A 9,728-nucleotide genomic window follows, 5' to 3' on the forward strand; every position below is an offset into this window, starting at 1 on the left:
CATTGCTCATTTCCCTTCATGGAACTAGAAACTGGAACCTTCTTATGATATTATTTGCTCAGGAGTCTGACTAAGGTATGTCTGATTTGAATCACGTCTAAGAGTTTAGTTAATTTGGTTCTAAAAAGAACTCTTAATAACAACACCACTTAGAAGGTGCTCTCAAGGTATGATCCCTGAAGTGTTAAATTGAGGTTTCAATATGAAAAGAGGAAACAAATAAGAAAAGACAGAGTAAGCCACATTCAGTTTTTATAATAGCTCATATTTATACAAGCTTTTTTACTAAGCACTTATACATCAATTATTTCATTGGTGGAAATACATCATAAATTCATCTGTTGGTGGGATAAGCACTGTTACTTTGAGGGTGAAGAAGCTAAATAGAACAAAGTTTATAAAGGTTAAGTGACTTGCCTAAGATTACAGAACTACTTATTCTGAGATTGACCCAAAACCTAGAATATCTATTCATTAACCCATCCGTTCACTTATTGATTAATTGGATAAATATTTATTGAGCATGCTGTATTCCAATGCTAAACCCTGATATGAGAGCATTGACAAAAATAGAAATGGTCCTTGCCCACATAGAGTTTATTGTCAGACAGTAGGAAATAAATAGGAGAGTACTCAATTACATAATACCTAAATCCACCAATTATATAAATTAAATTGTGGTGAATATTATAGAGGAAGAAAATAGGGAGAGAATAATGGAAAGCTATTTTATTTAGATAAGATGTTCAGAGAAAGCCCCTATGAAGAAATGATATACAAGCCAAGATCTAAAGGATAAGAAGACTTCAAACAAGTGTGTGTGTGCGCACGCACACATTCTAGATAGATCCCGATGTCCAAAGCCTCTGAGATAGAAAAGATCTTAACAGATTCCAGAAATGTAAAAAACATCAGTCTAGCTTTTGCAATTTGCAATAAAATACACCAAGTGGTAAGTCCCACCAAGCTCATAAAGCTTGCAAGCAGCTTTTATTAACTAGTTTTGAATATAAATAAACAAAAAGAGCAGACATCTTCAGAATATCTCCAAAATGAAAGAAAAGAATAATACAATCTAAAAAAGGGAGAAGCAGGGGAAAGAACCTCAAAATCAAATGATAATTATATTCTTAGAATGGTGAGAGGTGATATGATATACATGACAAAGGACAGGATGCTATGAAAAAGGAACAGGAAATAAGTAAGAATTTTTGAAATTGTAATTTGACAATCAAATTTTTAAAAACAGAACAGTTGAAAGATGAATTAGAGGAAGTCTCATAGATCATATAAAAACAACAGCTAAAAAGATAGATAATAGGCAAGAAAAGAGAAGATAATCAGCAGATTAATGTAAGAAACTCACTATCCAACTAATTTGATTCATTAAAAAGTCGCCAAATTAAAAGACACATTTCTTGAGTGTAAAAGGCACCATTGAGTGCTCAGCACAATAAATGAAAAAAGACCTGGTATTTTCCATTGTGAAAAATAGAGCTCAGAGACAGACAGAAGATCCTAAAATCTTCTAGACAGAAAGAAGATAATGACATACAAAGTAAAAATAATCAAGATGACATTGGACTTTTCAACAGCAACACTGAAAATTAGAAGAAAATGGAGCGCTGTTTCAAAATTTTGATTGGATATGATTTTTCACATAGAATAAGATTCTAGGTATATTATTAACCCAAAGAATGAAGATATAATAAATCCCTAACTACAAGGATTCAAATGGGTATAGTCTTTCTTAAAAAGGTATTGAATGTTGTCAACTATACTTCAGTTAAAGAAAAGAAAAAGCTATTGAAGAATAGTCTTTAGCAAAGTAAGGTTGTAAACCAAGAAAGAGAAAGGGATCCAGAGAAGATTTTACACAGCACAGGAGAGTGGTGAAGTGGAGTCATGAGATGTCACTTGTGCTGGAGAATCAGGTTGGGTTGATGCAGAAGGGCAGATGCTAAGGAGGTAAAGACTCCAGGGAAAGATATGGAACTGTCAGATTGTCTGATGATTTTGATTTGGGGAGAAAGATATTAATAGGCATTTATCAGTATTGTTTGGCTTTTTAACTCTTGTGCATATGCTTCTTTGATAAAAATTAAAACCGGTTTTGAAAAGCCACAAGCCACTGGACTGGATGAGATTGGTCATGGCAAGTGGAGAGGAGTTAAGATTGAGTCCTGAGGACACTGTAACCTGGAGGTCACAGATAGGGAAGAATGAGTATCGTGTGATGAGTCAGAGAGGGAGCATTTGAAGGATTGGTTGACTGCTACTGAGAAACTAAACAAGATGAGGATTGAAGTTGTCCATTTGATTTGGCATCCTGCAAGTCTTTGGAAACTTTGGCATGTACTTTTCCAGTGGAAATCATTGGTGAGGGGAAGGGGGCAAAAGCCAGACTGAAGTGGGAAAAGTTAGTGTGAGACCACTGTGTGGACAACTATATTTGTGAAGATTTAGGCTATGAAGTCAAGAAATGAGGTGATCCGTGGAAAGAGCTATGAAGTCAGTAGAGACTTTTTATTTTGTTCTGTTTGCTTTTCACAAATATAGGAGATAATACAGCATGTTTGTTTATTGGTAGTGCTGATCCAGTAAGAGAGAGAAGACTGATAATGTGTAAAGAGGGAACATCCGAGGGAGGACAGTGATTGAGGGGAGGAAATCCAGGGTGCATGTAGAAGCGATTGGACTTTGATAGGCTGAAGGGCACTTTTTCCATTTTAACCAGACCAAAGAAAGAGAAAATGGGCCCCAATGAAGATTGCAGGTTTGGTGAAAGGAAGATGATTTTTCAATTTTATCCATGAAATGAGAAGTCATCATCTGAGAGTAGAGAGGAAGGAATGTAGGAGGCTTCAGGAGAGAAAAGGAGGTATAAAATAGCCCTCTCAGGGAATAGGTAAGTAAATCAACAAAAGAAAAATAAAAAGCCTGCTGGGCAGTTTTTGAGTGTCCATTTGAAGCTGGGGATCATGAATTTAAAGTGACTCTTACAGCTCTACTGCATTTTTCTATCCACATTCAGCAGCCCGGGTACAAGCTCAGAGAAGGAGAAGGTAGAGTTCACCAGAAGCTGGGGTCTTGTCTGATTAATAAGGTGGAGGGAGTGAGAAGCAGAGATTTTTGCAAAAGAAAAGAAGTAGAGAAGGAACGCTGGAATCTAGATGGCCAAAGGGGAGGTCAGGGGGGAATTGCTGTGCAGGAAACCTCCCTGCCCTGTGGAGTTGCAGTCTTGAGGGAAAGTAGGCATTTGTATGGTGAATTAGGGCACAATGTAATTATTTTTTCTGGGGTGGTAATTAGTAGAATGGGTTGCATGCTTGTGATGAGAACCTGTGGGGCTTCCCTTAAGGCTGATGTTCCAGGACAGGGCTAAAAGTACCAATATCTGAGTTATTGCCATCCTTCTTCAGAGCTCCCAAGGGAAATAATTCATTTAAATAAGAGTTGGCCTGAGGCACCTGGGTGGCTTGTCATTTGGGCATCTGACTTCGGCTCAGGTCATGATGCCACAGTCTGTGAGTTCAAGCCCTGTGTGGGGCTCTGCGCTGGCAGCTCAGAGCCTGGAGCCTGCTTTGGATTCTGTGTCTCCCTCTCTCTCTGTCCCTCCCCCACTTGCACTCTGTCTCTCTCTCTCAAAAATAAAAGAAAAACATTAAAAAAAATTTTTAAGTAAGAGTTGGCCTAAAGTTGACCCCCCAAATGTCTTCCAGCTCTAATACTCCATATGCTGTAGAAGCAAAGTTCTAGGCTATGGAGAAATTGGTGTTTCAGATCCTGTGGCTTCCATTTAAAAGGCTGTGAGAGTGCTCGCTTTGGCAGCACATATACTAAAATTGGAACAATACAGAGAAGATTAGCATGGCCCCTGCGCAAGGATGACACGCAAATTCGTGAAGCGTTCCATATTTTTTTTGAAGAAGAAGACCAAAGCAGGAGGCATCACAAACCCAGACTTTAGCCTCTACTACAAAGCTGTAATCATCAAGACAACATGGTATTGGCACAAAAACAGACATATAGACCAATGGAATAGAATAGAAACCCCAGAACTAGACCCATAAACATATGGCCAACTCATCTTTGACAAAGCAGAAAGAACATCCAATGGAAAAAAGACAGTGTCTTTAACAAATGGTGCTAGGAGAACTGGACAGCAACATGCAGAAGATTGAAACTAGACCACTTTCTCACACCATTCACAAAAATAAACTCAAAATGGATAAAGGACCTGAATGTGAGACAGGAAACCATCAAAACCCTAGAGGAGAAAGCAGGAAAAAAACCTCTCTGACCTCAGCCGCAGCAATTTCTTACTTGACACATCCCCAAAGACAAGGGAATTAAAAGCAAAAATGAACTACTGGGACCTTATGAAGATAAAAATTTCTGCACAGCAAAGGAAACAACCAACAAAACTAAAAGGCAGCCAACGGAATGGGAAAAGATATTTGCAAATGACATATCGGACAAAGGGTTAGTATCCAAAATCTATAAAGAGCTCACCAAACTCCACACCCGAAGAACAAATAATCCAGTGAAGAAATGGGCAGAAAACATGAATAGACACTTCTCTAAAGAAGACATCCAGATGGCCAACAGGCACATGAAAAGATGCTCAAAGTCGCTCCTCATCAGGGAAATACAAATCAAAACCACACTCAGATATCACCTCACGCCAGTCATAGTGGCCAAAATGAACAAATCAGGAGACTATAGATGCTGGCGAGGATGTGGAGAAACGGGAACCCTCTTGCACTGTTGGTGGGAATGCAAACTGGTGCAGCCACTCTGGAAAACAGTGTGGAGGTTCCTCAAAAAATTAAAAATAGACCTACCCTATGACCCAGCAGTAGCACTACGAGGAATTTACCCAAGGGATACAGGAGTACTGATGCATAGGGGCACTTTTACCACAATGTTTATAGCGGCACTCTCAACAATAGCCAAATTATGAAAAGAGCCAAAATGTCCATCAACTGATGAATGGATAAAGAAATTGTGGTTTATATACACAATGGAGTACTCCGTGGCAATGAGAAAGAATGGAATATGGCCCTTTGTAGCAACATGGGTGGAACTGGAGAGTGTGATGCTAAGTGAAATAAGCCATACAGAGAAAGACAGATACCATATGGTTTCACTCTTATGTGGATCCTGAGAAACTTAACAGAAACCCATGGGGGAGGGGAAGGGAAAAAAAAAAAGAGGTTAGATTGGGAGAGAGCCAAAGCATAAGAGACTCTTAAAAACTGAGAACAAACTGAGGGTTGATGGGGGGTGGGAGGGAGTGGAGGGTGGGTGATGGGTCTTGAGGAGGGCACCTTTTGGGATGAGCACTGGGTGTTGTATGGCAACCAATTTGACAATAAACTTCAGATATTGAATGAATGAATAAATAAATAAATAATAAATAAATAAAAGGCTCTGAGGCTTCAGAGAAGCCACATAATCTACCAGAACATCCATTGTTTTTTAACATGTTTCTTAGAGATCTGATATCCATTTTGGATAAGCAGAATGCACATGCCCCACTATAGAGAAGAGAAAGTCATGCATCATCTTACACATAGTGATAGGGTTTTATTATGTCAAATGAGGAGTGTCCAAATGGCCTTGCTGAATAATTATTGCAAAGAGGAAGAGCTATGGATCAACTACTCTGAAATCAATTATTTTGGTTGACATTTCTAGTCATAACTGCATGGTAGAGACCAATCCTGTAAGATGTGACCCTTTATTTAGTTGCATATTGCCTGTCCTTCTAAGTAGCATGCTTTCTCCAGCTTCAGGGATTTTGCATTCAGAATGCTCTTCCCTGATCCACCCACATTTAGAGTTTCTCTTCCTATTGATCTCACCACTTTTTCGGAGACACCTTCCCTTCCTCCTTGTGTACCATCCCCACCCTTAGTCTCCCTCATAGACACACTCTTGTTATTTTCCTCCTGGCACTTAGCACTTTTTATTTGTGTGTCATTTAGCATCATATCCCCTATATGGAATCATGATGGAAACCATCAAATTTATACTGAATGTTTGAAACAAACTGGAGAATTTTAATATCTTGATCATGAAGACCTTTTGTGGGATTAGGTGGTTATGTGACTGTTGGGTCTCCCAACTGGCCTTCCACCTCCATTTGGACAGTGACTGTGTTTTGCTCTCCAAAGTATATCTAGTACATGACAGGTATCCCCAGATATGCATTGGTTCAGTGAATGGATGAATGTTATATGTTTCACAAATAATTTTTTAGAAGAAATAACTGCCCAAATGTAAGTATTCTATCAGTGTCTTATTGAGATTTTCTTTTAGCCAAGTGAAGATCAGTTACAATGGCCTTCAATTTTTTCAAAGTAAAACTGTTTTATCCTTTCTATGGCTGAATAATATTCCCTGATATAGATGGATAGATAGATAGATGGATAGACAGATTGATATACATATATAACCACATCTTTATATCCATTTATCTAGCCATGAACATTTAGGCTGCTTCCTTGCCATGTGAAGTATAATTTAAGTCCTCATCATTAAACTATCTGGAATCAGAAGAGCACTTATAAAGAATAATTCTATACCTGATCAGAATATTCCCTGGAGTTTACTCATCTCAGAGTGGGGCTGGGAAGGATTCTATTCTAGTTGTGTCCTTGTTAATCAACTGTGCCCAGTTTTCAGTTAACTTATATGGATCTACAGTCAACTACCATTCCCTGCTGTTTGAGCAATCTCTAACCCACTGTTAGTTAGCACCTTCCAAGGCTGAGCTAGGAAAATGGCATTGAAGGTTGACAATGAGAGGGGTTTCTTGAAAAATACAACACTTCCATTTCTCCAAGTTGTCCAAGCTATAGTTCTGAATCAAACCAGAGCAGCCAAATGCTAGGTACTAGACCATGTCACATTTGTCCCAGAAAGACTGCATTTCTGAATTGTGCTTGGTTTTGATGCCTCAGCTTCCCCTGGGGATCTCTGTAAACCTAACTCTGTAAAAGCCATCCTCGGGTCTGTTCTGAGTAACTGTTGAAAAAGTCATTCATCACCAGAGCACACCAAATCTTCTGTAGGAGAGGCCATAGGAGATCTCCTCACATGATCTGGGTGTTAAGGGAGGTTTGAAAATTGATTTTATAATTATATGGTCACAGTGAGTTGTTCACCTGACCAGATTCCTCTTTTCCTGTTGGCTTCTGGAAAGTTGAGAACTAAGTATGGCTTATCCCTAAAGGCATGCCATCATTATGTGCTCTTTGAGAGCCAGAAATCTGGCTCTCAGATTTTTTCTTCTTGTACCTACATGTAAACTTGTGCTCGTGTGTCTTATGTTAGATATTCTTGGACATTGCTTTAGACTTTTATTGGAAAGTAGAGTGTGAATAAACATTTATAGTCTCTTTCTTGCTGACCTGCTATAAGAATTACCCAGAAAATGTAGACAGAACTTAAAATATAAAAGGTATTCAATTAATGATTCTACTGCTGCAGCTACTATTGCCTGCACTCTACGATTGCACCTTAAATTTCCTTACCTGACTAACCAAGTGTTGTCTGTAGCTTTAAATAGACCCTGGTTAGATTATTGTTTTAGCTTCAACTCTCAGCTCTCCCACACAATTACCCTAATGGTACACACTGGATAACAGCTGGAGAGTATTAGAGATGTCAGTCTGGTTTTAATTTCATTAAGAACTACTTGGGATGGCTTCAGAGATCTGGCCACTAACTACTCAGTGAGAGAAGGGAAGGTACTGAGCTTTGAAAAGAGGTCCTATTCAGAATCCAGTGCATAATTTGGAAGGGCTGGGTGTCAGCTAGGATTTTGCTACTCAAAGTGTGGTCAGCTAACTAGTAGCATAGGGACCACCTGAGTACTTGTAGCTCGGCCCCACTCCAGACCTCCTGAATAAGGCTCTGCAATTTAATAGCCCCAGGTGATTTGTATGCACTTTGATGTTTGAGAGGCACTGAACTAGGACAAACTGTGAGGACAGCAGTGCGGGCAGCCTGCAGTGGCTGAGGGAGAAGTACCGTGCTGCCAGCTCACTTGGCAGAATTTCCATGGGATTATGGGAAGAGTGTGCACCCTGTAATCTGATGAGTGGTTCAGCTCCTAGCTCCGCTACTTGTGTCGCGTGACCTTGGGCAGCTTGCCTCACCTTTCAGAACTTCAGTTTCTTCATTTGGCAAATAAGCACATACATCTCAAAAGTTTGCCATGAGGACGGAGTGAAATGAGGTATGTTAAAATGACCCACAAAGAAATGAAACAGTCTGGCGATTTCTAAACAACTAGCTTTGGTCTTTGCCTGAAAGAGACTAGTTGTCATGGACATTTCTAGATCATAGGTGGATCTAGAAATGGTGTATATCTATGGACCAGATGCCAGAGTCACCACAGGCACTGTCACTAATCGTCCAGGGCTCTCGAGAATGTGGGCGTTTGCCATTGAAGCATCTCTCCAAGCAAAAATCAGCCAGGACGTTCTTACTTGATTCTACCCCAAAGGGAAACCAACTGGGAGACAGTATCCCACCCTGAAGAGTAGGAATCATGAGTCCCCTTTGTTAGACAAAGAAAGGAGAATTGATTGACTCAAAGCCCACAGCCGGCATTCACAGACCTGCTGTTTGGACACAGCTTTCCAAATCTGTGCTTTTTAAAAAAACTATATGAAAGTTATTGGGGATACATTGAGGTACCCATCATTGTAATTACAAGTTTAATGACACAAATCTAATAGTACCATTCCTGGAGTAAGGTACTCTCCTCTTTGATGCACATCCAGGATACATAGTCCATTCACCAAAATAAGGAGTTTCTTGTTTAAGCACTTTTGTAAATACAAATGATGTCTCCTTAATTATAACTCATTTCTATCCCACTGGCCTTGGGGCTCTAAATTAGTTTTATGATCCTGCTCATTGCAATTAGGGTCTCATCTCACAATGAATGATCTTTTTCCTTAAGGACAGTGACCAGTGGCTCACTCTACGTGATTAACTTGGTAATATTTCACCCACATCTTCCTGGGCTAAAAAGCATCAACATTTCACATCAGGACCTTGATTTACTAGCCATCTGCTTAGAAGTCTGTCATCCACGGGGATGATTTCTTACTCCCTCCAGACTGCAAGACTTTGCCAAGGTTCTAGTGAGTCAAGGCCTGACCTTGAAGGCAAAAGGCATACCGTACTTCACTCTTTAATTGGTTTAATTGTCTGCCTGTAAAGGTAGGCAGTGAGCCATTTTGGCTTTTCTTGCCAAATTTTTTACACATTGGAGATGTGACTTAAAGGAAACCTCATATGGGATTTCTGAGGAATTTATTTATTGGGACTTCAGTGTTAGGATCTTTGATACAGTAATCTTTTAGTTAGAAGAAACAGACTTGTTCAGATGCCTCTGGGAGGGAAAAAGAAGAGATTAAATGAAAAGATACAGGTTTATGCTAATCCAGGAAAAGTTGAAGAAGTGGGCAATAGCAAAGTCACAAACTGTACTATCTTTGGAGAAGAGCTTTTCTTCTCTACTCACTATTCTTTCACGAGGATGCCTGCTCTGTTTTTATTTCCGTCACATTTAGTTGCAATTTCTTTTACATTCAGGCTTCATTAACAGTCTCTCAGTCTCCAAAAGATGAACATCCTAGAGGATAAGTCTGATTGGTCAAATTTGCTTCTACAGATCGTGCATTAAATTGGCTTTAGGTCAA

The 9,728-nt window shown here is 39.5% G+C and overlaps 1 non-coding gene across 1 annotated transcript; it reads left to right on the forward strand.

Moving 5' to 3' along the window:
- The first annotated feature begins 3,815 nt into the window (after positions 1-3,815).
- LOC131518314 (U6 spliceosomal RNA) lies at positions 3,816-3,922 on the forward strand. The gene has a single exon (XR_009265005.1). It is a non-coding gene; the product is annotated as a U6 spliceosomal RNA (small nuclear RNA).
- The last annotated feature ends 5,806 nt before the right edge of the window (positions 3,923-9,728 follow it).

The sequence above is a fragment of the Neofelis nebulosa genome, chromosome 7 (genome assembly GCF_028018385.1).
Source record: "Neofelis nebulosa isolate mNeoNeb1 chromosome 7, mNeoNeb1.pri, whole genome shotgun sequence".
NCBI classification, from domain to species: domain Eukaryota; kingdom Metazoa; phylum Chordata; class Mammalia; order Carnivora; family Felidae; genus Neofelis; species Neofelis nebulosa.